The following is a 26,645-nucleotide window of genomic DNA, read 5'->3' as shown; positions in this document are numbered from 1 at the left end:
CTTTTTCAATCAATTTTCTTTTAGATTGTTTGTTTCCATATATTTGATGTACATTTCTTGTACACAATGTATACTGGGTATTGCTTTGTTTTATATCTCGGCCTTTTAATTGAGAATATGTAGACCATTTATAGTTTACATTATTCTTGATATATTTTGGTTTAAATTTATCATCCAACTATTGATGTACATTTGACTCATCTGTTCTTTTTCTTTTTAACTTTCTCCTGTTTTTCTGTCTTCCTTTGGATTAATTTAATTTTTATGGTTATTTTATTTTATTTGCTGTTTTCTTATAACTCCACCTTTTATTATTCTAGTGGTTGTTTATAGATTTATACTATATGTCTTTAAGTTTATAGTATATATCTTTAAGGTATTCCTGATTGTCTACTAGTGAACATATACTACTTTGCCTATATAAAAACATTGAAACTGCATATTTCCATTGCTCTCCTTCCAACTTTTGTGCTGTTTTTGTCATATGTTTTTCCTTTGTATAAGTTATAAGCCCCAGACTGCATTTCTATTATTTTCATTTAAACAGTTAATAAACTTTGTAAAATATTAAATAATTAGAAAAAAATCTTATATATGACTCATTAAGTCACCATTTGTCATGCTCATCAATTTTGTCTTCACTCAGGGTTGGTTTTGATTGATTTATTTTCTCCTCATTGTGTATTATATTTTCCTACGTTTTGGGGTGTCTTTTTTGTATTTTCTTTAAGTTCTGGGGTACATGTGTAGATCTTGCAGGATTGTTATATAGATGTACACATGCCATGGTGGTTTGCTGCTTTCATTCCCCCGTCACCTACATTATGTATTTCTCCTAATGTTATTCCTCCCCAATCTCCCTACCCCCTGCTATCCCTCCCCTAGCCCCTCGACCCCCGACAGACCCTGGTGGGTGATGTTCGCCTCCCTGTGTCCATGTGTTCTCATTGTCCAACACCCACTTATGAGTGAGAACATGCGGTGTTTGGTTTCCTGTTCTTGTGTCAGTTTGCTGAGATTGATGGTTTCCAGCTTCATCCATGTCCCTGCAAAGGACATGAACTCATCCTTTTTTTACAGCTGCATAGTATTCCATGATGAATATGTACCACATTTTTTTTTTTAATTTAGTCTATCTTTGATGGGCATTTGGGTTGGTTCCAAGTCTTTGCTATTGTAAACACTGCTGCAATGAACATACGTGTGCATGTGTATTTATAATAGAAGGATTTATAATCCTTTGGGTATATATCTAGTAATGGGATTGCTGGCTCAAAGGGTATTTCTATTTCTAGAACCTTGACAAATTGCCACACTGTCTTCCACAATGGTTGAATTAATTTACACTCCCACCAACAGTAAAAGAAATGCCAGATATAGGTGATGGAGGGGAAGGCAGCCAACCACATTGCATGTATGTACCTATGCAACAATCTTGCATGTTCTTCACATGTACCCCAAAACCTAAAATGCAATAAATATATATACGTGTGTGTGTGTGTGTGTGTGTGTGTGTGTTCCTATTTCTCCACATCCTCTCCAGCATCTGTTGTCTCCAGATTTTTTAATGATTGCCATTGTAACTGGTGCGAGATGGTATCTCAATGTGGATTTGATTTGCATTTCTCTAATGACCAGTGATGATGAGCATTTTTTCATATGTTTCACATAAATGTCTTCTATTGAAAAGAATCTGTTCGTATCTTTCACCCACTTTTTGATGAGGTTGTTTGTTTCTTCCTCGTATATTTGTTTAAGTTCTTTGTAGATTCTGGATATTAGCCCTTTGTCAGATGGGTAGCTTGCAAAACTTTTTTCCACTCTGTTGCTTGCCAGTTGACTCTAATAATTGTTTCTTTTGCTATGCAGAAACTCTTAAGTTTAATTAGATCCCATTTGTCTATTTTTGCTTTTGTTGCCAATGATTTTGGTGTTTTAGTCATGAAGTCCTTACCTATGTCTATGTCCTGAATGGTATTGCCTAGGTTTTCTTCTATGGTTTTTATGGTGTTAGGTCTTATGTTTAAATCTTTAATCCATCTAGAGATATTTTTTGTATAAGGTGTAAGGACAGGTCCAGTTTCAGCTTTCTGCAGATGGCTAGCCAGTTTTCCCAACACCATTTTTAAAACAGGGAATCCTTTCCCCATTGCTTATTTTTGTCGGGTTTGTCAAAGATCAGAGGTTGTAGATGTGTGGCGTTACTTCCAATGTCTCTGTTATGTTCCATTGGTCTATATCTCTATTTTGGTACCAGTACCATGCTGTTTTGATTATTGTAGCCTTGTAGAATAGTTTGAAGTCAAGTGGCGTGATGCCTCAGCTTTGTTCTTTTTGCTCAGGATTGTCTTGGCTATGTGGGCTCTTTTTTGGTTTCATATGAAGGTTAAGGTGTTTTTTTCTAGTTCTGTGAAGAAGGTAAATGGTAGTTTGATGGGGATAGCATTGAATCTATAAATTACTTTGGACAGTGTGACCATTTTCACAATATTGATTATTCCTAACCAAGAGCACGGAATGTTTTTCCATCTGTTTGTGTCCTCTCTTATTTCCTTGAGCAGTGGTTCATAGTTCTCCTTGAAGAGATCCTTCACGTCCTTTATTATTCATATTCCTAAGTATTTTATTCTCTTTGTAGCAATTGTGAATGGGAGTTCACTTTTGATTTTGCTTTCTGTTTGTCAATTATTGGTGTACAAGAATGCTTGTGATTTCTGCACATTGATTTTGTATCTTGAGATTTGCTGAAGTTGCTTATTAGCTTATGAAGATTTAGGGCTGAGATGATGGGGTCTTCTAAATATGCAATCATGTCATCAGCAAATAGAGACAATTTGACTTCCTCCTTTCCTAATCGAATACACTTTATTTTTCTTGCCTGATTGCTCTGGATAGAACTTCCAATATGATGTCAAATATATACATATATGTATATATCTTGGACTTTAGGTTCTGGTGTACATGTGCAAAACATGCAGGATTGTTGCATAGGTACACACATGGCAAGGTGGTTTGCTGTCTCCTTCCCCCTGTCACCTATATCTGGCATTTCTCCCCATGTTATCCCTCCCCAGCCTCACTACCCCCTGCTGTCCCTCCCCTATTGCCCCCCAACAGACCCCAGTGTGTGATGCTCCCCTCCTTGTGTCCATGTGTTCTCATTGTTCAACAACCTCCTATGAGTGAGAACATGCCATGCTTGATTTCCTGTTCTTGTGTCAGTTTGCTGAGAATGATGGTTTCCAGATTCATCCATGTCCCTTCAAAGGACACAAACCCATTGTTTTTTATGGGTGCATAGTATTCCATGGTGTATATGTGCCACATTTTCCTTGTCTAGTCTATCATCAGTGGGCATTTGTGTTGGTTCCAGGTCTTTGCTATTGTAAATAGTGTGACAATGAACATACGTGTGCATATGTCTTTGTAATAGAACAATTTATAATCCTTTGGATATATACTCAGTAATAGTATTGCTGGGTCAAATGGAATTTATATCTCTAAGTCCTTGAGGAATCACCACACTGTCTTCCACAGTGTAAGACACTCGCACCAACAGTGTAAAAGTTTTCCTATTTATCCACATTCTCTCCAGCATCTGTTGTCTCCAGATTTTTTCATGATTGCCATTCTAACTGGCAAGGGATGGTATCTCAATGTGGTTTTGATTTGCATTTCTCTAATAATCAGTGATGATGAGCACTTTTTCATGTTTGTTGGCCTTATAAATGTCTTCCTTTGAAAAGTGTCTGTTCATATCCTTCACCCACTTTTGAATGGGTTTCTTCGTTTTTTTTCTTGTAAATCTGTTTTAGTTCTTTGTAGATTCTGGGTATTAGCCCTTTGTCAGATGAGTAGATTGCAGAATTTTTCACCATTCTGTTGGTTGCCAGTTCACTCTAATGATTGCTTCTTTTGCTGTACAGAAGAACTGGAGTTTAAATAGGTCCCATTTGTCTATTTTGGCTTTTGTTGCCAATGCTTTTGGTTTTTTAATCATGAAGTGCTTGCCTATGCCTATGTCCTGAATGGTTTTGCCTATATTTTCTTGTATGGTTTTTATGGTGTTAGGTCTTATGTTTAAGTCTTTACTCCATCTGGAGTTAATTTCAGTGTAAGTTATCAGGAAGGGCCCAGTTTCTGCTTTCTGCTTATGGCTAGCCAGTTTTCCCAACACCATTTATTAAACAGGGAATCCTTTTCCCATTGCTTGTTTTTGTTAAGTTTGTCAAAGATCAGATGGTTGTGGATGTTTGGCGTTGCCTCCAAGGCCTCTGTTGTGTTCCATTGGTCTAGATCTCTGTTTTGGTACCTATACCATGCTGTTTTGATTACTGTAGCCTTGTAGTATAGTTTGAAATCAGGTAGTGTGATGCCTCTGGCTTTGTTCTTTTTGCTTAGGATTGTCTTGGCTATGCGGGCTCTCTTTTGGTTCCATATGAAGTTTGAAGTGGTTTTTTCCAGTTCTGTGAAGGTGATTGGTAGCTTGATGGGGGTGGTGTTGAATCTGTAAATTACTTTGGGCAGTATAGCCATTTTCACAATATTGATTTTTCCTAACCATGAGCATGGAATGTTTCTCCATGTGTTTGTGTCCTCTCATATTTCGTTGAGCAGTGGTTTGTAGTTCTCCTAGAAGAGGTTTTTTGCATACTTTGTTATTTGTTTTCCTAGGTATTTTATTCTCTTTGTAGCATTTGTGAATGGGAGTTCACTTTTGATTTTGCTCTCTGTTAGTCTGTTATTGGTGTATAGAAATGCTTGTGATTTCTGCACATTGATTTTGTATCCTAAGACTTTGCTGAAGTTGCTTGTTAGTTTGAGGAGATTTTGGGCTGAGACTCTAGGGTCTTCTAAATATAAAATCATGTCATCTGCAAATAGAGATAGTTTGACTTCCTCCTTTTCTAATTGAATACTCTTTATTTCTTTTTCTTGTCTGATTGCTCTGGTTATGAGTTCCAATACTATATTGAATAGGAGTGGTGAGAGGGGCATCCTTGTCTATTGCCAGATTTCGAAGGGAATGCTTCCAGTTTTTGCCCATTCAGTATGATATTGACTGTAGGTTTGTCGTTAATAGAAATTATTTTGAGATATGTTCCTTTGATACCTAGTTTACTGAGAGTTTTTAGCATAAAGCGCTGTTGAATTTTATCTAAGGCTCTCTCTGCATCTATTGAGATAATCATGTGGTTTTTGTCTTTGGTTCTGTTTATGTGGTGGATTATATTTATAGACTTGCATATGTTGAACCAGCCTTGCATCCCCGGGATGAAGCCTACTTGATTGTGATGGACAAGCTTTATGATGTGCTCTTGCAATCAGTTTGCCAGTATTTTATTGCAGATTTTTGCATCTATGTTCATCATGGATATTGGCCTGAAGTTTTCTTTTTTTGTTAAGTCTATGCTGGGTTTTGGTATCAGGATGAGGTTGGTCTCATAAAATGATTTGGGAAGGATTCCCTCTTTTTGTATTTGAAACAGTTTCAGAAGGAATGGTACCAGCTGCTCTTTGTACATCTGGTAGAATTCAGCTGTGAACCCACCTGGACCTGGACTTTTTTTGGTTGGTAGGCTATTAATTGCTGCCTCAACTTCAGCCCTTGTTATTGTTCAGTTCAAGGTTTCTACTTCTTCCTGGTTTAGGCTTGGGTGGGTGCAAGTGTCCAGGAATTTATCCATATCTTTCAGGTTTACTGGTTTATGTGCATAGAGTTGTTTGTAGTAATCTCTGATGGTAGTTTGGAATCGGTGGTGATATCCCTTTATCTTTTTTTATTGTATCTATATGATTCTTCGCTCCTTTTTTTTTTTTTTTAATCTGACTAGTGGTCTATTTTGTTGATCTTTTCAAAAAGCCACCTCCTGGATTTATTGGTTTTTGAAGGGTTTCTTTGTGTCTCTATCTCCTTCAGTTCTCCTCTGATCTTACTTATTTCTTGTCTTCTACTACTTTTTGAGTTTTTTTGGTCTTGCTCCTCTAGCTCATTCAATTTTGATGATAGGGTGTTGATTTTAGATGTTTTCTTACTTCTCTGGTAGGCATATATTGCTATAAATGTCCCTCCAGACACCGCTTTAAATATGTCCCAGAGATTCTGCTACATTGTGTCATCATTCTCATTGGTTTCAAAGAACATCTTTATTTCTGCCTTCATTTCATTGTTTATCCAGTCAACATTCAAGAGCCAGTTGTTCAGTTTCCAGAAGTTGTGCGATTCTGAGTTAGTTTGTTAATTCTGAGTTCTAATTTGATTGCCTTGTGGTCTGAGATTCTGTTTGCTATGATTTCTGTTCTTTTGCCTTTGCTGAGGAGTGATTTACTTCCAAATATGTGGTCAGTTTTAGAGTAGGTGCAACATGGTGATAAGAAGAATGTATATTCTGTGGATTTGGGGTGGAGATTTCTGTAGATGTCTATTAGGTCTGCTTGGTCCAGATCTGAGTTCAAGTCCCGGATATCCTTGTTAATTTTCTGTCTCATTGATCTAATATTGACAGTGGAGTGTTAAAGTCTCCCACTATTAATGTGTGGGAGTCTATGTCTCTTTCTAGGTCATTAAGAACTTGCTTTATGTACCTGGGCACTCTCATATTGGGTGCGTATGTATTTAGGATTGTTAGCTCCTCTTGATGCATTGATCCTTTTACCATTCTGTAATGCCCTTCTTTGTCTCTTTTGATCTTTGTTGATTTAAAGTCCATTTTATCAGACACTAGGATTGCAACTCCTGCTTTTCTTTGCTCTCTATTTGCTTGGTAAATCTTCCTCCATCCCTGTTTTTTGAGCCTCTGTGTGTCCTTGCATGTGAGATGGGTTTCCCGAATACAGCACACCAATGGGTCTTGACTTTTTATCCAATTTGCCAGTCTGTGTCTTTTGATTGGGGCATTGAGCCCATTTACATTTAAGATTAATATTGTTATGTGTTAATTTGATCCTGCCATTTTGATGCTAGCTGGATGTTTTGCCCACTAGTTAATGCATTTTCTTCATTGTCTCGATGGTCTTTACCATTTGTTATGTTTTTGGAGTGGCTGGTACTGGTTGCTCCTTTCCTTGTTTAGTGCTTCTTTCAGGAGCTCTTGGAAGGCAGGCCTGGTGGTGATGAAATCTCTCAGCAACTGCTTGTTTGTAAAGGATATTATTTCTCCTTTGCTTATGAAGCTTAATTTAGTTGCATATGAAATTCTAGGTTGAAAGTTCTTTTATTTAAGGATGTTGAATATTGGCCCCCACTCTCTTCTGGCTTGTAGGATTTCTGCTGAGAGATCCACTATGAGTCTGACGGACTTCCCTTTGTGAGTTACCTGACCTATACTTCTGGATGCCCTTAGCATTTTTTCCTTCATTTCAACCCTGGTGAATCTGATGATTATGTGCCTTGGGGTTGCTTCTTCTTGAGGAATATATTTGTGGTGTTCTCTGTATTTCCTGGACTTGAATGGTGGCCTGCCTTGCTAGGCTGGGGAAGTTCTCCTGGATAATATCCTGAAGAGTGTTTTCCAGCTTGGATTTGTTCTCTCTGTCACATTCAGATATACCTATCAAATGTAGATTAGGTCTTTTCACATAATCCCATATTTCTTGGAGGCTTTGTTTATTTCTTTTCATTCATTGTTCTTTTCTTGCCTTCTCGTTTTATTTCATTGAATTGATCTTCAATCTCTGATATCCTTTCTTCTTCTTGGTCAATTCATGTATTGAAACTTATGTGTGCTTCATGAAGTTCTTGTGCTGTGTTTTTCAGCTCCATCAAGTCATTTATATTCTTGTCATCCTTTGAAGGAGGAGAGGCGATCTGGTTTTTGGTGTTTTCATCCTTTTTGTGCTGTTTCTTCCCATCTTAGTGTCTTTATCAACCCATGGTCTTTGTAGTTGGTGACTTTCAGATGGGGTCTCTGAGTGGATTTCCTTTTTGTTGCTGTTGAAGCTATTTCTTTCTGTTTCTTAGTTTTCCTTCTAACAGTCAGGCCCCTCTGCTGCATGACTGCTGTTGTGTCTCCTGGTGGCAGTGTTCCTCCCTCTGGAACTAAGATCACTAGACCAGCAGAACATAATGTCACAAGAACAGGAAGCAAAAATTTTGCTAGTGGATCACTAGGGGTGATGGTGAGTGGTGCCACTTTCACTTCTACTCCTTGATTCCAGGATCCATGAATCCTGACTATGGGAGAAACAGTACCATATATTGGATGCTGATTCAGTGCATGCACAACCTTCTGGGGAACATTGCCCCAGCTCTCAAAAGTATTGTCACTGAGTTGGCATTGTAATTATGACTTTAAAAGGTTCCTCCACTGTTGTGTCAATCCAGTTGCTTCAGTATGATGGGGAACATGGTAAGACTAGTGAATTCCATGAGCATGAGCCCACTGCCATACTTCTTTAGTTGTAAAGTGTGTGCCTTGGTCAGAGGAAATGCTGTGTGGAATACCATTATGTGGATAAGGCATTCCATGAGTCCATCATGGTAGTCTAAGCAGAAGCATTGTGTGCAGAATAGGAAACCCATATCTGGAATAGTGTGTATTCCAATAAGGACAAACCTCTGCCCTTTCCAAGGTGAAAGAAGTCTAATATAATCGACCTGTCACCAGGTAGCTGGCTGATCACCCTGAGGAATGGTGCCATATTGAGGGCTCAGTGTTAGGTGCTGCTATCACATGGGATACAAATATCTTCACAGTTTTTGACCACTTGGATAGGTCCATCCACATATCTCTCCCCAAATTTCTTTGTCACTAATTTTCCAATAATGCTTCTTCTAAGTAGGAACTGCTTGAGCCTGATCATGTATATACCATTTCCATTTGCTGATAGAATGCTGCCAGGCACAACCCACTTTATGGCTAGATGGGTCAGAAAGCACCGAGTTCATGATGGTGACTTGATGACCCATAGTCGGACGTTCAGCTTCCACTGAAGCCCAGTAACAGGACAAGAGCTGTCTCTCAAAGGGAGAGTAGTTATCTGCAGAAGATGGCAGGGCCTTGCTTCAAAATCCTAGAGGCCTCCACTGTGATTTACTTATTGGAGCCTGCCAAAAGCTCCAAACAGCATCCCTATCTGCCATTGACACTTCAAGTACCATTGAATCTGCTGGATCATATGGCCCAAGTGACAGAGCAGCTTGCATAGCAACCTGTGCCTGTTTCATAACCTTCAGCTGTTCTGGACCACACTCAACATTGGCAGGCTTCTGGGTCACTGGATAAATGAGCCAGAGTAACACACCCAAATGAGGAATTTTGCCTCCAAAATTCAAATAGGCTCATGAGGCATTGTGCCTCTTTCTTTGTTACAGGAGGGGCCAAATGCAGCAATCTATTTTTTACCTTAGAAGGAAAAAGACAGGCCCTACACCACCAGACCCCTAGAAATTTTAATGAGGTAGAAGATCCCTGAATATTAGTTGGATTTTTATATCCCATTCCCTGGAATGAATATGTCTCAAGAATAAGTCTAGTGTGTTTGCTACTTCTTACTCACTGGATCTAATCAGCATAATGTCATCAATGTAATGGACCAATGTGATATCTTACAAAAGTGAAAAGAGATCAAGATCTCTCCAAATAAGTTTATGACACAAAACTAGAGAGTTGCTATACCCCAAGGTAAGACAGTATAATTCTGGCCTTGTCAGCTGAAGGCAATTGCTTCTGGTAGGCCTTATGGACAGGAATGGAGAAAAAAGCTTTCACCAAGTCAATAGCTGCATACCAGGTACCAAGAGATGTGTTAGTTTGCTCGAGAAATGAAACCACATCTGGTCCAGCAGATGCCACTAGACTTACCACTTGGTTAAGCTTACAATAATCTACTGTCATTCTGCAAGATCCATCTGTCTTCTGTACAGGCCAAATGAAAGTATTGAATGAGGATGTGGTGGGAATCACCACACCTGTATCTTTCAAGTCTTGATGGTAGCACTAATGTCCGCAATCCCTCCAGGGATGCAGTACTGCTTTTGATTTACTATTTTTCTAGGTAGAGGCAGCTCTAATGGGCTCCATTTGGCCTTTCCTACCATGATAGCCCTCACCCTATTAGTTAGGAGTCAATGTGGGGGTTCTGCTAGATGCTAAATATGTCTATGCCAATTATGCATTCTGGCCCTGGGGAAATGACCACAGGATGAGTTTGGAGACCCACTGAACCCACTCTAAGTCACACCTGAGCTAAAACTCCATTAATTACCTGACCTTCATGAGCCCCTACTTTAACTAGAGGACCACAATGATGTTTTGGGTCCCCTGGAATCAACATCAGCTCAGAGCCAGTGTTCAGTAGTCCCCAAAATGTCTCATCATTTCCCTTTCCCCAATGCATAGTTATCCTGGATAAAGGCCAGAGATATCCTTGGGGAAGGATGGGAGAAAGATTCATTGCATAAATTGTCAGTAATATAGTGGGGCCCTTCTTCAAGGGGACCCAGCATCCCCTTCATTCAAGGGGGTCTGGTTCTGTAAACTGTCTCAAGTTCGGAAGTTAATTGAGGGACTGTAATTCTCTGTTTTTATAATTTAACTTACTCTTTTGTCCATTCAACCTAGAAGTTTTTTGCTTGCATAAATTAAGTAGAAATGCATTAGGCTTCCTGTCCATTTTGCTTCTAGGAACACCATGGTAAATTAGCCAATGCCACAGCACTACCCATCTACATGAGTCAAACTATTCTGATTGCCACTTTGCCTCTGCTGTTCATTACAATAGTTACACCCACCTTGCCTTTGATCTTTGAGTGTCATCATTTGGCCCCTGCCACCTCAGAATCCAATTATTCCAAATGTATTTAAATTTTGTAGTTGAGTGACTATGATTCCCACCACTAGATAATGACATATGGAGAAGAGCAATTACAGGGCTCTTCAAAGATGCAGGTGCTGCCCTCACAAGTCTATTTCAGAAGGCATTGATCAAGGGTATATCCTCTACATTAAACCAAGGAAGATCAGACATTTCCAACTTGCTCATAATGGGCCATCTTTTAAACCATATTTCAGCTAACCAAACAAATGAACTATTAGAACCAATTTTAGTTCCCCAAGCTGAAACATTAAGTGCAGAGTCCCCACTTAGTTGACCCAAATCAATAAATTCAGTCTGATCCAACACTGTCTTCCTTCCGTCATTATCCCACACCCTTAATATCTATTCCAATGCCTGCTCTCCAGATTTCTGTTTATATAAATTAGAAAACTCAAGCAGTTCTTTTTGAGTGTGGTGAACCTCCTTGTAGGTCAAACGCTCAACCTCATCTCTAAGGGCCTGCTGGGACTTCAGTCTAGTTACAGGTCTAGAAGCAAACAGAGATATTGGTGGTTTATTCTCTCCTGAGAAGAATAAACATTATCTTGCCTAGGAACTGCCTAAGTGAAGGCCATCACTGTTGCCTCAGGCAGTGCAGGATTTAGCCTCAGAAAATGGTTGAAAAGGTAATGGCAGCATGGGTTGGGGAGGGGATGTTGCCACTACTGGGGATGGGGATGCTGTTTCTTCTGGCAAAAAAAAAAAATGTTCACCAGAGTTTACAAACAGGGTGTCCCCAGCTGCATCAGGGCCCTCTCACACATCCCCATTCCAAGATGCAGAATTCTATTCTTTCTCAGTCAATGCTCTCACCTAAATAGTAGACTCCTGGTGAGGCTGTGCATGCACTTTTCATTGAAGGTCAGCCACTCGCATGATAAGAACTTGTGTCTGTTTTTCCACAATTCCATCTCTTTCTCTACAGGATATAAGATTCACTCAGGGAAATCTTACCAGGTTTGAGGTCTAGTGTCTGCTTCTGAAGCCAAACAGATAGAATCCCTGAGTTCCTTACTTTCTTTCATCACTCTCTTCACTGAACTTAGGAGCAACCAACCATCATTATTATGTTCCTTGTTTCTCCAGATATGATCAAAGCTATTGAGTATAGACTCACTAAAGTCTTTGCCTCTCACAAGTGATGAATCAGGAGGTCAAATGCATTTATATTGCATAACTCTTTAAACAATTCACACCAAGAACTATCAGTGCTCTCCATACCGTTAGAAGTAGGGTCCTTACAGAGAGAAAGGTCAGGTTACCCACAAAGGGAAACCTATCAGACTTACAGCAGATCTCTCAGCAGAAACCCTACAAGCCAGAGAAGACTGGGGACCAATATTTAACATCCTTAAAGAAAAGAACTTTCAACCCAGAATTTCATATCCAGCCAAAGTAAGCTTTACAAGTGAAGGAAAAATTAAATCTTTTGCGAACAAGCAAGTACTTAGAGATTTCACCACCACCAGGCCTGCTTTACAAGAGCTCCTGAAAGAAGCACTATACATATAAAGGAACAACCAATATCAGCCTTTCCAAAAATATATCAAAAAGCAAAGAGCATCAACACACTGAAAAATTTACCCCAACTAATGGGCAAAACAGCCAGCTAGCATCAAATGGCAGTATTAAACTCATATATATTCAGATTGGACAAAAAGTCAAAACCCATCAGTATGCTGCATCCAGACCCATCTCACATGCAATGATACACAAAGACTCAAAACAAAGGAATGGAGGAAGATTTACCAACCAAACAGAGAGTAAAAATAAACAAATAAATAAAAAGTAGGAGATGCAATTCTCGCCTCTGATAAAATAGACTTTAAAGCAACAAAGATCAAAAGAGGCAAAGAAGGACATTATCAATGTAACAAGAAGAGCTAACGATTCTATAAATCAATGAGACAGAAAATTAACAAGGACATCCAGGACTTGAACTCAGACCCGGAACAAGTAAACTTAATAAACATTTATAGAACTCTCCACTTTAAATACACAAAACACACATTACCACCTCACACCTATTCCAAAAGTGACTACATAATTGGAAGTAAATCACTCTTCAGTAATCGCATAGCATTTCATAGGTTTAAATGAAATATTGGTTGGCTGCTTGTTTGTTATTTTCTTCCCTTATTCCTTCCTGTCTACATCATTAAGTATAATTATTGGTATAAAAGAGGTTTTCAATACCCATTTCTAAACTGCATTCTAGCCTGGGCAAGAAAGCAATGCTCCCATTCTCTCTCTCTCTTTCTCTTCCTTTTTCTTCCTCTTCTTCATTCTTTTTTCTTTCTTTCTTTCTTCCTTTTTTTTTTTTAAAAAAAAAAAAAAAAAAAAGAAGTAGGGTCCTTAGCATTTTTGGGTCTAATCATATTAAGCAGCCAACTCCAGAAACTCCAAAACCAACAAAAGAACTCCATCCTTAATATTCTGTTACTCAAGAACCACTGTTGGTACCAAAGTTAGTTGGGGTTCTCTAGAGGGACAATTTTCTGCCTTTGCAACAATCCTATGTCAACACAAGTCTTGGATTTTCAGGTTATGAGTGTCAAATATGGAATATATATATATTCCATAAAGGAGACTTTATTAAGTATTAACTCACATGATCACAAGGTCCCACAACAGGCTATCTGCAGGCTGAGGAGCAAGGAGAGCCAGTGTGAGTTCCAAAACTGAAGAACTCAGAGTCCAATGTTCAAGGGCAGGAAGCATCTACCATAGGAGAAACCTGTAGGCAGGGTGGCTAGGCCAGTCTCTCTTTTCACATTTTTCTGCCTGCTTATATTCTAGCCCTCCTGGCAGCTGATTAGATTCTGCCCACTCAGATTAAGAGTGAGTCTGTCTTTCCCAGCCCACTGACACAAATGTCAATCTCCTTTAGCAACACTCTCATAGACACACCCAGGATCAATACCTTGTATTCTTCAATCTAATCAAGTTTCCACTCAGTATTAACCATCACAGCTGCATTCAACTTTCTGCCTTTGCAACAATCCTATGTTGTCAACATCAGTCTTGGATTTTCAGGTTATGAGGGTCAAATCTGAGAATCAAAGTCAACACTCTTAGATTAAGAAAGACTTCTGGTTTTTGATAATGTTTTTGACTACTTTACTAACACTGAAACTGCTATTGCTCTCAGCATCTTTTTTTGTGTTGGGTAATGCTTATCCGCATTATTTAAGTTACCTTTAATATGATATTTTCACTCTTTGCAGCTAAGAACTTTCTGATACAGAGACAAAGCCTGGACACCTGGAAAAGCAAAATACATTAGAATACAGATTTGAAATATATTAGCACCTAAATGACAAAGACATTATTCCATATAATCATTATTTAACATTATAAGTATATGTTTTATGTAAGCAATTTGATATATATTCTACTCTCCCTTAGTTTGCCTTCCTGTAATAAAGAGACTGAATGCATAGAAATTGGATTTTCCAAACTCATTCAGATCTAGGTTTCCAGATATAATTTAGGTTTGGCTGATCATATGTGCACACAAAATATGGGAAGACATAAGTGAGATGGAGGCCGTATGGCAGCTTCTTTTGCTATTCACCTGGCAAATGTGGACATTAAGGCACTTGCTTTTGGTGCAATGATGTCGACAGTTGCTCCATAGTTCAATAACTGGCTCCATGAGTGTAGAGACAGGGTACAAACACTGATTTTTCTGGTGCAGCTTCTAGTAGGTACAGTGTGTTTCCAGACAAGCACAGGAGCTGTAATTGGTTTTTTATCATGATGGTGTCCTGATTGTCTATAGGCATGTAATTTCCTAATTATGGTGGGTTTTTATTTTAATAGTTTAATGGTAGATTGTATAGTGTCAGTGTAGTTCTAGAACCTACAAGTGTATGATGTTAAAAGAAAGTTTCTTAGCATACTTGTTCCTTGGTATGATTTGGATAGTTTTTCCTGAAACTCAACCTAGTATTCCCTTCTTCAGTCTTCAGTCCCCCTCCATCTCTACTGATTTATTGAGCCTTTTAAATATTCAACAATAGCTTATATCAATATATCCATAATAGGTTACAAAAATTTGTTAATATCTTTTAATAACCTTAAACAAATTCCCTCTTTCTTAAGCTAGCTAGAATAGCATACCATTTTCTGTAGTTAATTCTGACAAATACCAAAAACAGGATTTATTAATCAGCCATTACACATATTTCACATTGTGTGTCTTCTCTGATTATATCATTTATCTTGTATCTAACAAAACGCAAGGCACGTGGCAATTCTAAATATTATATAGATATATAAATAGAAATAAATCTATATACAATTTAGTATCATATGCTCATAAATCTTTTTTAAATTTCAAAATTTTCCCTTCTAATTGAGTACAAAAATGGCAAGAAAAAAGCATGCTAAACATTCAATGTGAAAGGTTTATGAGAAAACATGAAAGGTGAACTCCTGGCATTTGAAGTATCAAATGTATACAGACATCCTATTGAAGAAGGCAAAATCTGTACAATGTATGCATTGTTCAATGACAAATTACCTGATGTCAAAATAACATTCTGCTGTGATTAAATTGGTGAATGTAAGCACAAATGACCAAGCTGATATCACTGTATATTTGTCTACTGTTTCTAAAATACATCTTCCTACCAACTTGTGAAGAATTTCTATTCTCAACCTTCCTATTGACCATCTTTGGTTTAAGTTTAAAAACTATTCCTTAACTTAGTGTAGACAAACTTTGGAAAGAAAGGAAGAGGCTACAAAGACAAAATTTGAAATGTTATCCACAGGTATTCATAGCTTTATTATTATTTCACTTCTGCTCTACAGTTATTAATCTACTAGCTATTATGACATGGGTCTGCACTTAGCCAGAGTAGGTGGCTTTTAATCTGCTTTTACCTGAGGAAATGGGAATCACGGTCAAGCACTTTATCTTTGTGCTCTGACTATATGGGTTCAAATCCCAAGTCTATCACTTAATAACCACGTGACCCTAAGTAACTTACTTAGCTATTCTGAGGCTGAATGCTTATAACTATTAATTATATGAATTATTCTGCATCTATTGATATTTAATAATAGTTATAGTAGGTTAAATAGTTATAGCAGGTTATAGTAGGTTACATAAAGATTAAATACAATTCTTTTTCTCCCAAAGCATTTGACATAGTGCTTTGCATACAGAGATAGATTAAATAATGGCTAGTTTTTGGACTTACTGTGTTTCATTTTGGACTTACTGTGTTTATTTTGGACTTAATGTGTTTCATTTTGGGATATCTTCATACAAAATATCTCTCCCATAGACCTACCAGTATTATCAATCAACAATTTTTGCATTAACTCATCTAGGCTGTCTAAGTAAGACATGTTTAAATTTCATTTAGACTTTAAGTTAGACCCAATGCATTAACTAAATTATTTGCTCTAACTGCAATATTCACCTTTCAGAAAGCAATGACAACATGGTCCAGGTGTGTCCATTTGGATGGGACAAACGAGAGCAAGAATATTTGGTAACTGGAGGGCTATAAGAGATAAGTTTCAGAAAATGGAGGAAAGATAGGCCACTGAAAAATATCTACCTTATTCAACATAATGTTAATAGGATTTTTGAATGTCTAAACAATGTTAAATGAAAATTATATTAAGAAAACATGATTTTAAGTACTCACAAACTATTTTTAATGCATAACTACCAGTGATGTCTTATTTGATATTTCATATATAAATGTTAAGAATAATTAATCTGATAATCAAATTTACAAGATGTTCTTCTTTATCCAATCATATGTACTGTATATTTACACAAAAAGGTTATAATAATTTCAATTAGTCTACTAGCTGACTTTTTTGAGTTCCTTTGGCAAAACTTAATTAGTTTTCAATAAATTGCTAAGGAGCACTTATTAAGGCATAGCAGCTATTACAGAGGCACTGAATATATTAATTTCTTATGACTTGAGTTATTAATATATTTATTCCAGCAAGGTTTTTAGACAATTAATTAAAAGTGTTTCAAAGGCAGCATATTGCAACATACTTAAGATAATCACAAAAGTAAGATACCTTAACAACAACAATAAAAGAAAGTATACCTTGATTGTGGCAATTTTGTTAAGAAAACAAGTATCTCTTTTACATGAGATAAAACTGCATTTAAAAAAATCATTTTGATTTCTAATATTGTTTGGCACTATCAGTTACAATATAGGTTTCATCATAAATGGTGCAATGATACTACCATAAATGTGTTATGTTCTGATAATGTAGTCAGTAACTAATGTCACCACATGAAAGCAATTTGAGATATGACTTAATTACCTTGCACCTCCATTTGCACTTCCTTAATATGTTTAATCATAATTTTCAAATATCATTCTCAATAGTACATTAATTTCTTTCTTGAAATAAAATACTTATAAAACCCAGCTGCGCGATGTGTGTGTTGACAGCGAGCAGCAGAGCAAGGAGTACCAGGCGCATGTGGACTTCACCTCATGGCTGGAGTAAGAAATCTCTATGTATTGCAACCAGTTAGAGGGCCAGGAAGATTACTACAACAACCTGCCCAACTCCAAGGGCCTCTGAGTCAGCAGGCTCCTGAGCTTCTGCTCTCCTTGAGAGGGAGTCTTCTGGATAGGGGGATAGGAAGAGAAGGACCCTTATCTCTGGCACTTCCCCTGACTGGCCAATGAAATTGTATGGCCCAAGGGAAAAAATATAAATAAATAAAAATAAGTAGATAATAAAATAAAATATTTTAAAATAAAATATTTTATTTTAAATAAATGACAAGTAAATTAATGTAAATAAATGCTTGCATAAATTAATATTGTTTAGCTTGATTTAGAACGTATTTGTTATGGCTAATATCAGAGTGTGCTTTACTTTTCCATAGAGAGTTAGAAGTTAGGGTTAAAAAACATGTGTGATCACAGAATATTTATTGAAGGAACAAAGAAACCTTTCAGTTTTCAGAGGAAGATTAAAAGGACTTGTTCAAGGTAAAAAAAAAAAAAAAAAAAGCATAGCTTATATTAAGGAAGGTTTTCTTATTCATTCCACTTATCTTTTCAATATAATTTGTAGTTTTAAATTGGCTAGTCCACATGATAGTAACAGAAGATAATTATGCTTGTATATGTTCAAAATGTATTATTAGAATTACCTTATTTTTAAAAATTAAGGCTGGCTCAAGCCTGTAATCCCAGCACTTTGGGAGGCCGAGGCGGGTGGATCACGAGGTCAAGAGATCGAGACCATCCTGGTCAACATGGTGAAACCCCGTCTCTACTAATACAAAAAATTAGCTGGGCACGGTGGCGCGTGCCTGTAATCCCAGCTACTCAGGAGGCTGAGGCAGGAGAATTGCCTGAACCCAGGAGGCGGAGATTGCGGTGAGCCGAGATCGCACCATTGTGCTTCAGCCTGGGTATCAAGAGCAAAACTCCGTCTCAAAAAAAAAAAAAAAAAAAAAAAATTAAGGCAAGAGCATTATCTCTGCATTAAACATAATTTGATTAGTTTCTAGAATCATGTTGCTATCAGCTTAAGCAGGTATATTATGTTAAAATTTTAAAATTATTCTATTGAGATTTTTTGAAGTAATAAAAATAGATACTAACAGTATATTTTAAGGTTGTATTTAAGGTCTACATACTTCATGTGGTAACTATGTATATTATAGAAAAATTCTTTTCTTTTTCTATTTGTGTTCTCTCAGTTATCAAGATTTCCAGATAAAACTCGAAGTTCCCATATTACTTACATATTTAAAGCATACATTGAGTGAAACATGGGTACATGCAGATTTTACAGGTCCAGAACAAGGCAAAAATTGCAAATCTTTCTTTTTATCACCCTTGGAGAATCATAATAAAAACTCTTTTTTTGTTATAGAAAGTAAATAACAATTTAAAACATTTTACATGTTTATTTTCACAATGATACAAAACATAGATATTTGCCTAATAATTGTTATTTATGTCTACTATTAAAATAGGACAGACAGAAAATATCTCAAGTCTGGAAGATATGTTATTTTTTATAGTGGTTGTATGCTTATATCACAAAGATTCACCAGAGAACATTATGATATTATGGATGACATTGAAGATAAGATTTCTTCCTTACAAAACTACAAAAATATTTTCTTTGTTTCATGATTCTTGCAATCCACAGGAAGATCAAAAAATTATTTGATACCAATAACATTTAATCAATTATTCCATTTGTCCAAGAGGTGGTTATTAGTGATCAAATAATTAAAAGTATGATTTTTTTCCCCTAAGGTTGTGGGGTAGGAATGAATAAAAAGAAAGGAGGGGGCTAGAAAGACAGCAATCTTTCAGAAAATACCTACTCTACTGCAACGGATACGACAACAAAAATTGTGGCCACACCTACACCGGTGCCAGCAAAAGCTGGATGATGAGTCTAGAGTTCCAATCTTGCCTAGCTGTCACAAGGTGTTTACAGCTCTGCTGGGGTGATATTAGAGGACAAGTAGGGAACCAGAACTTCATCTCCTCCAGGTGGTAATAAGGCCTGAGCTGTGCTGAAAGTGAAGACCTCATGGGAGTCTGGACTTCCTCCTCCATCCAACAGTAATAAGGCACTCTTTTCCTTCCTTCTCCCTTCTGGGGTAGTGTCAGAAGAGGCCTAATAAAGAGTCATAACTTTTTCTAGCAGCCAGTAGAAATAAGGCCATCACCATCTCTTCTCATGGTGTCAGTAGAGACATTCAGAGGAGCAGCAATGGAGCACTCTTATCCCTCCCATAAAGGGACATATCATTGGAGGCCTCATGTGGGGAGCCAGGAGTCTCATCACTACCTGGGAATAATGAAGAACCTCCCAATTCAGGTGTGAACAGAAGCTAAGTAAAGAATGTAGATGTCTATCCACCATGGGAAGTAATGAGGCAGTGCCTCCTCTTCTCAGGCCAGAGTAGTTTCAGAAGAAGCTGGCTAAAAGATAAAATTTAAATAAGATCCAGAGTCTTAAAATATTATGTCCCAAATTCAGGTTTTAATACAAAGGAAATGAATCATAGTAAGAAACAGGAGGATCTCAAATTGAATGAAAGATGACAGTCAATAGATGTCAGCACTACATGACAGAAATGTTAGGATTACCTAACAAAGATTTTAAAGCAGCCATCATAAAAGTGATTGAAGGAGCAATTACAAACATCTTTGAAACAAATTAAAAAATACTCTCACAAAGAAATATAAAGTTTCAGCAAAGAAATAAAATATAAATTAAATGGAAATTTTAGAAGTGAAAATAAAACCCTGTAGATTGATTCAGCAGCGGCAGCATGGGAAGGAGAGGACAGAATCAATGAACTGGAAGATAGAACTATTAAAATCATACAGTTTTAACAAGAGAGAGAAAATAGAATTTTAAAAGAACCCGTGGGACTACAACAAATAGCTTTATATTCATGTCCTCACGTCCCAGAAGGATAGGAGAGAGAGAATGGAATAGAAAAAGTCCTTGTAGTAAGAGTGGCTGAAAATTACAAATTTGGCAATAATTAATAATGATAATAAATAATCAATCTGAAGATCCAGTACTTGAGCAAACTCCAAAGAGAATACACCCAAATAGATTGGTATCAAGACACATCATACTCAAACTTCTGAAAACTAAAGACAAAGAAAAAATTTTGAAATCTGTAAGAGAGGGATGATGCCTTATCTATAGGGGAAAATAATGTGGGTCATAGTGAGTTTCACATCTGGACTACAGAGACCAGAAAAAAAATAGCACACATTTTTTTAAGTGCTAAAAGAAAAGTGCTATTTACCCATAATCTTGTTTCTAATGAAAATAGCCTTTAACAAGGCAAAATCAAGACTGTCTCAGAGGAAGGAAAATGAAGGCAGTTTTTTACTAATAGAGCTATCCTTAATGAAGAGCTAAAAGAAGTAATCTAAAGAGTAAGGAAGTGATAAGAAAAGGAGACTAGGAATAACGTGAAGTAAGAAAAAAACACAGTAAGAAAAATACGAATAAATCTACTACACACCTAGTAGAATAGCTAAAATCCAAACTCTGGTGATATCAAATGTGGAAAGAGAGAAAGGCTTATTTATTACTGGTAGGAATGCAAAATTGTACAACCACTTTGGAAACAGTTTGGCAGTTTCTTACAAAGCTAAACATAGTCTTACCATATGATTCAGAGACTTCACTCCTTGATACTTATACAAATGAATTGAAAACATATCCTCATAAAAACCTGCACATGAGCATTTACAGAAGCTTTATTCATGATTGGCAAAACTTGGAAGCAACCAACGTGCTTTTCTATAGATAAATGAATAAATAAACTGTGGTACATACATAAAATTGAATGTTCTTCAGTGATAAATAGAAATGACCTACTGGGTAATAAAGAGACATGAAGGAAGAATAAATGCATATTCCTAAGTGAAAAATGTTAGTCTGAAAAGGCTACATATTGTATGACTCCCACAATTTGACATTTTGAAAAAGGCAAGAATATGGAGACTATAAAATGATCAATGTTTTCTGGGAAGGAAGAGGGGAGAAATGAATAGGTTGGAGCACAGGAGATTTTTATGGGGTGTAACTATTCTGTATCATACTGTAATGGTGAACATATGTCATTATACCTTTGATAACACCTATAGAACGTACGATGGAAAGAGAAAAACCCTCATATGAACTATGGACTTTAGTTAATTAAAAAATGTATCAAGATTGGCCCATCAGTTATAATTAATGAACCACACTAACACAAGATGCTAATAATATGGAAAATTATGTTTTGGATAGTGGTGAGGGGTATATAAGAATCCTTTTTCACTGCTATTTAATTTTTCTGTAAACTTCTTTAACGATTATATGAAAATATGGGTACAGACAATAGCCTGTTTCTCTTTTTGCCTCCGCTAAACTATTCACATTAGTTAAAAACTGAAACACAACCAGATGGCCTTAAAATGGTGAAATATTAAACAAACTATGGTATGTCCATACCATAGGATACTATTAATATTCAGCCATAAAAAGGAGCAAACTATTGATACATGTGGCAATCTGGATGGCTCAAAAGAGAATTAGGCTCCTGAGTGGGAAAAAAAAAAAAAGCCAATGTCAAAAGGTTACATACTGCATGATTTCATTTATATAACATTCTTGAAATGACAGTCATGAAATAGAGAACAGATTCATGTCAGTCAGGAGTATTGCTATTTATATAATTATACATTTGCTATATATAAAGTCTCATAAAATGAAATGTTTAAAAAATAATTTAGGCAAATATAAAGTCACTCTAAGAAGAGAAAAAGAAAACTCAACAAAGTTAAAAATATGTGGATAAATCCAAACAAACATCAAATATGTAAAACAGCAAAGATAATTATAATGTCTTTGGGATGAAAAAAGAATACATAAAACCACAGAAAGTTGTGAAGAAATGAAGTACTGAGTTATTCTGGAGGAGAACAAATATAATAGAATCACATATATTTCATAAGTCAGTTTTTGTAGCAGTAACATGCTATTTTGGTTACTGTAGCCTTATAAAATAGTAGTAAATTTTGAAGTGTGTTAAGATGTCTCCAGCTTTTTTTTTTTCTTAGGATTGCTTCAGGTATACAGGCTCTTTTTTGTTCTACATTAATTTTAGAATAGTTTTTTCTAGTTTCATGAAAAATCTTTATAGTTTGATATGAATAGCATCAAATCTGTAAAGTGCTTTGGACAGTATGGTCATTTTGGACAGTATGGTCATTTTACTAATAACAATATTGATCCCTTCTATTCATGAGTGTGGAATGTTTTTCCATTTGTTACTGTCAACTTTTATTTGTTTCATGTTTCGTAGTTCTCGTGTAGAAATCTTTCAATTTCTTTGTTAGCTGTGTTTCTAGGTATTTTATGTTTTATTGTGGTTATTGTAGATGGGATTGTTTTTGTGATTTCACTTTCAGCTTGAATGTTATTGGTGTACAGACATGCTAATGATTTTTTTACATCAATTTTGTATCCTGAAACTTTACTGAAGTTTTTTTATCATTTATAAGAACATTTCTTTGGGGAGTCCTCTACACATAGAATCATATTGTCAGTGAAGAGAGATAATTTGACTCTTTTCCTTTTTGAATGCCTTTTATTTTCTTCTCTTAACTGATTGCTGTGGCTAGGACTTCCAGAACCATATTCAGACGGAGTGTTGCAAGTGGGCATCCTTGTCTTATTTCTGTTCTTGAGTGCTTCCAGCTTTTACCCATTCAGTATGATGTAGGCTTTGAATTTGTCATAGAAAGCTCTTATTATTTTGAGTATATTTCTTCAATGACTAGTTTGTTGAGGGTGTGTTTTTTTTTATCATCAAAGGATGTTGGACTTTATAGAAACCTTTCTCTCCACCTGTTGAGGTGATCATATGATTTTTTTTTTTTTTTGGCTATTACTAAAAAGAAAATATATAACAGCTGCTAGGGAGGCTGTGGAGAAAAGGAGATGTAACTGTTAGTGGGAATATATATTATCAGTTCCTGTGGAAACCAATTGGAGATTTCTCGAAAGTAAAAACAGAAATATCATTAGGTCCAGCAATCCACTACTAAGTATATACAAAAAGAAAAATAAACTATTCTATAAAATAGATGCATGCACTTGTATGTTCACTGCAGCATTATTCACAATAGCAAAGACACATAATCAATGTAGGTTCCCATTGACAGTGGGTTGGAAAAAAATTTGATATATATACGTGTGTGTGTGTGTGTATGTGTGTGTGTGTGTGTAATGGAATATTATACAGCCATAAAAAACAAAGATAGAATATCCTTTTGCAACAACATGGATAAAGCTGGAAGCCATCATCCAGGCAAATTATGCAGGCATGGAAAACCAAATACCACATGTTCTAACTAATAAGTGGGAGCTAAAGAGTAGGTACATATGGACATAAAATAGAAATAATAGACAGTGGGCACTACTAGAGAGGGAAAGGGAAAAGGGCTGAAAACCTACCTATTGGGTACTCTGCTTCCTATCTCAGTGATGGGGTCACTCGTACCTCAAACCTCAGCATCACACAATATACCCATGTAGCAAACCTGCACATGTATCCACTGAATCTAAAATAAAAGTTAAAGTTATTTTAGAAAAAGAAAACTTGAAAGACTGATAAAAAGAGAATACAAATATATTTATGCCTGTTAATAATTATGAGAAATGCATATTAAAACATCAAATTATGCCATTTCACACACAACATGAAACAATTAACAAAGCAGTTAATAATAGCTAAAGCAACTTGAATATTTCTGCATTTCTTGGTAATGTGAATTGGTACAGTTATTTGGAATTCTATTTGTCTTTTTTTAATGAAATAAAGTGTGGCTATTTCAGGTCCTAGCATTTGTACCGTTAAGTACATATTCTTTAGCCTTGATACTACAAATGTGGTCTTTGGAACACTGCATTGGCAACTTCTTGTACTTTACTGGAAATGAAGAATTTTATTCCATCTCTAGTACTGAATAATAATTCTAAGTTTACCATTTACCATCTGTAAATCTGCTCTAGATTAATGTGTCACAGACTTTTCTTATGACATACCTTGAAAATTATGTTTCTAAGGACACACAAATAAACCCATTATCCAAATGGTGATACATTTTCTAGGTCTTTTCAAGGCTGACCTTTCACCAGATTTTTGATAATGATGACACAAAACTCTGTAGTCTAAAAGAAAACATTAATAAATTCAATAACAAATTTAAAAATGGTTCTGGATGGTAATATAAAGGAAAAGTTCAAATACAAATGGCAACATGAGTTTTAAAATATGCTACCCTTTTTACAATAAACCATTAATCTTCACATTTATAAAGAGCCTTTTCAAATAATTAAAACGCCAACACAATTCAATAATTGAACATGAATATACATAGAAAGAACATAGAGAAACAAATACCAATTGTTAAACATATGAAAAGTCATCAACATTATTTAGAAAAATATCAATGTTATAAGTTGGGAAAATCAAGACTATAGTAACATTGTATCAGAGAAGGGGGGTTAAAAAACAGATGGTCTCATATATTGTTGAGTAGAGTATAAACTGTTAAAATTTCTGTGAAGAAAATTTGATCCCATTTATCAAAAATTCCATTAATGGTAATATTCCTTGTACATGTAGGTATGAGGAATAATATATGAGAAAAATATTAATAAGATCATTATAACAGAAAAATGTTGGAAAAAAACTAAAAGTCCTGTATTAATCCATTTTCATACTACTATGAACAAATACCTGAGACTGGACAATTTACAAAGAAAAAAAGGTTTAATGGACTCACAGTTCCATATGGCTGGGGAGGCCTCAAAATCATGTTGGAAAGTGAAGGAAGAGCAAAGTCATATCTTATATTGCAGCAGGCAAGACAGCATGCACAAGGGAACTGCCCTTTATAAAATCATCAGATCTCATGAGACTTAATCACTATCATGAGAACAGCATGGGAAAAACACCCCCATGATTCAATTGCCTGCCAACAGATCGCTCCCATGACACATTGGGATTATGGTAGTTACATTTCAGGATGAGATTTGGGTGGGGACACAGCCAAACTACATCGTTCCATTCCTGGGCCCTCCCAAATCTCATGTTTTCACATTTCAAAATCAATCATATCTTCCCAACAGCGTCTTAAAGTCTTAACTCTTTTCAGTATTAGCTCAAAAGTCCATAGTCCAAACTCACATCTGAGACAAGTCAAGTCCTTTCTGCCTATGTACCTGTAAAATCAAAAGCAAGTAAGTTACTTCCTATATACAATGGGGGTACAGGCACTGGGTAAATATACCTGTTCCAAATGGGAAAAATTGGCCAAAATGAAGGGGCTACAGGCCCATGCAAGTCCAAAATCTAGCAGGGCAGTAAAATCTTAAAGCTCCAAAATGATCTTTGACTCTATGTCTCCCATTCAGGTCACACTGATGGAAAAGGTGGGCTCCCATGGTCTTGGTCAGCTCCACCTCTGTGGCTTTGCAAGGTACATCTGCACTCCTGGCTGCTTTTATAGGCTGGCATTGAGTGTGTGCAGCTTTTTCAGGTACACTGTGCAGGCTGTTGGTGGTTGTACCATTCTGGAGTCTGGAGGACCATGGCCCTCTTTTCACAGCTCCACTAGGCAGTGCTTCTGTGGAGACTCTGTGTGGGGTCTCCCACTTCACATTTCCCGTCTCTCTTTTTTTTTTTGTTCTTGTTGTACTTTAGGTTCTGGGGTACATGTGCAGATCATGCAGGATTGTTGCATAGGTACATACATGGCAAGGTGGTTTGCTGCCTTCATCCCCCCCATCACCCATATGTGGTATTTCTCCCCTCATTGTCTCTCCCCACCCTCCCCACCCCCTGCTGTACGTCTCCTAGCCCCCACCTACCGACTGCAGTGTGTGATGTTCCCCTCCCTGTGTCCATGTGTTCTAATTGTTCAACACCCACCTATGAGTAATAACATGCAGTGTTTGGTTTTCTGTTCTTGTGTCAGTTTGCTGAGAATGATGGTTTCCAGATTCATCCATGTCCCTATGAAGGACATGAACTCATCCTTTATACAGCTGCATAGTATTCCATGGTGTATATGTGCCACATTTTCTTTATCCAGTCTATCAATTATGGACATTTGGTTTAGTTCCATGTCTTTGCTAACATGTCTCTAAGACATGTTAGAGGTCTTCATAGCAGCCCCTCTCATCACAAGCCAGGAAGTTTCGTAGGACAAAAATGGTTTTATAAAGGGTAGCACATTTCCTTTCTGCACTGCCCTAGC

This window comes from Aotus nancymaae, unplaced genomic scaffold, assembly GCF_030222135.1.
Source record: "Aotus nancymaae isolate 86718 unplaced genomic scaffold, 86718_ANA_hifiasm-v0.15.2.pri h1tg000006l, whole genome shotgun sequence".
Taxonomy (NCBI): Eukaryota; Metazoa; Chordata; class Mammalia; order Primates; family Aotidae; genus Aotus; species Aotus nancymaae.
This window is presented reverse-complemented; position numbering follows the sequence as displayed.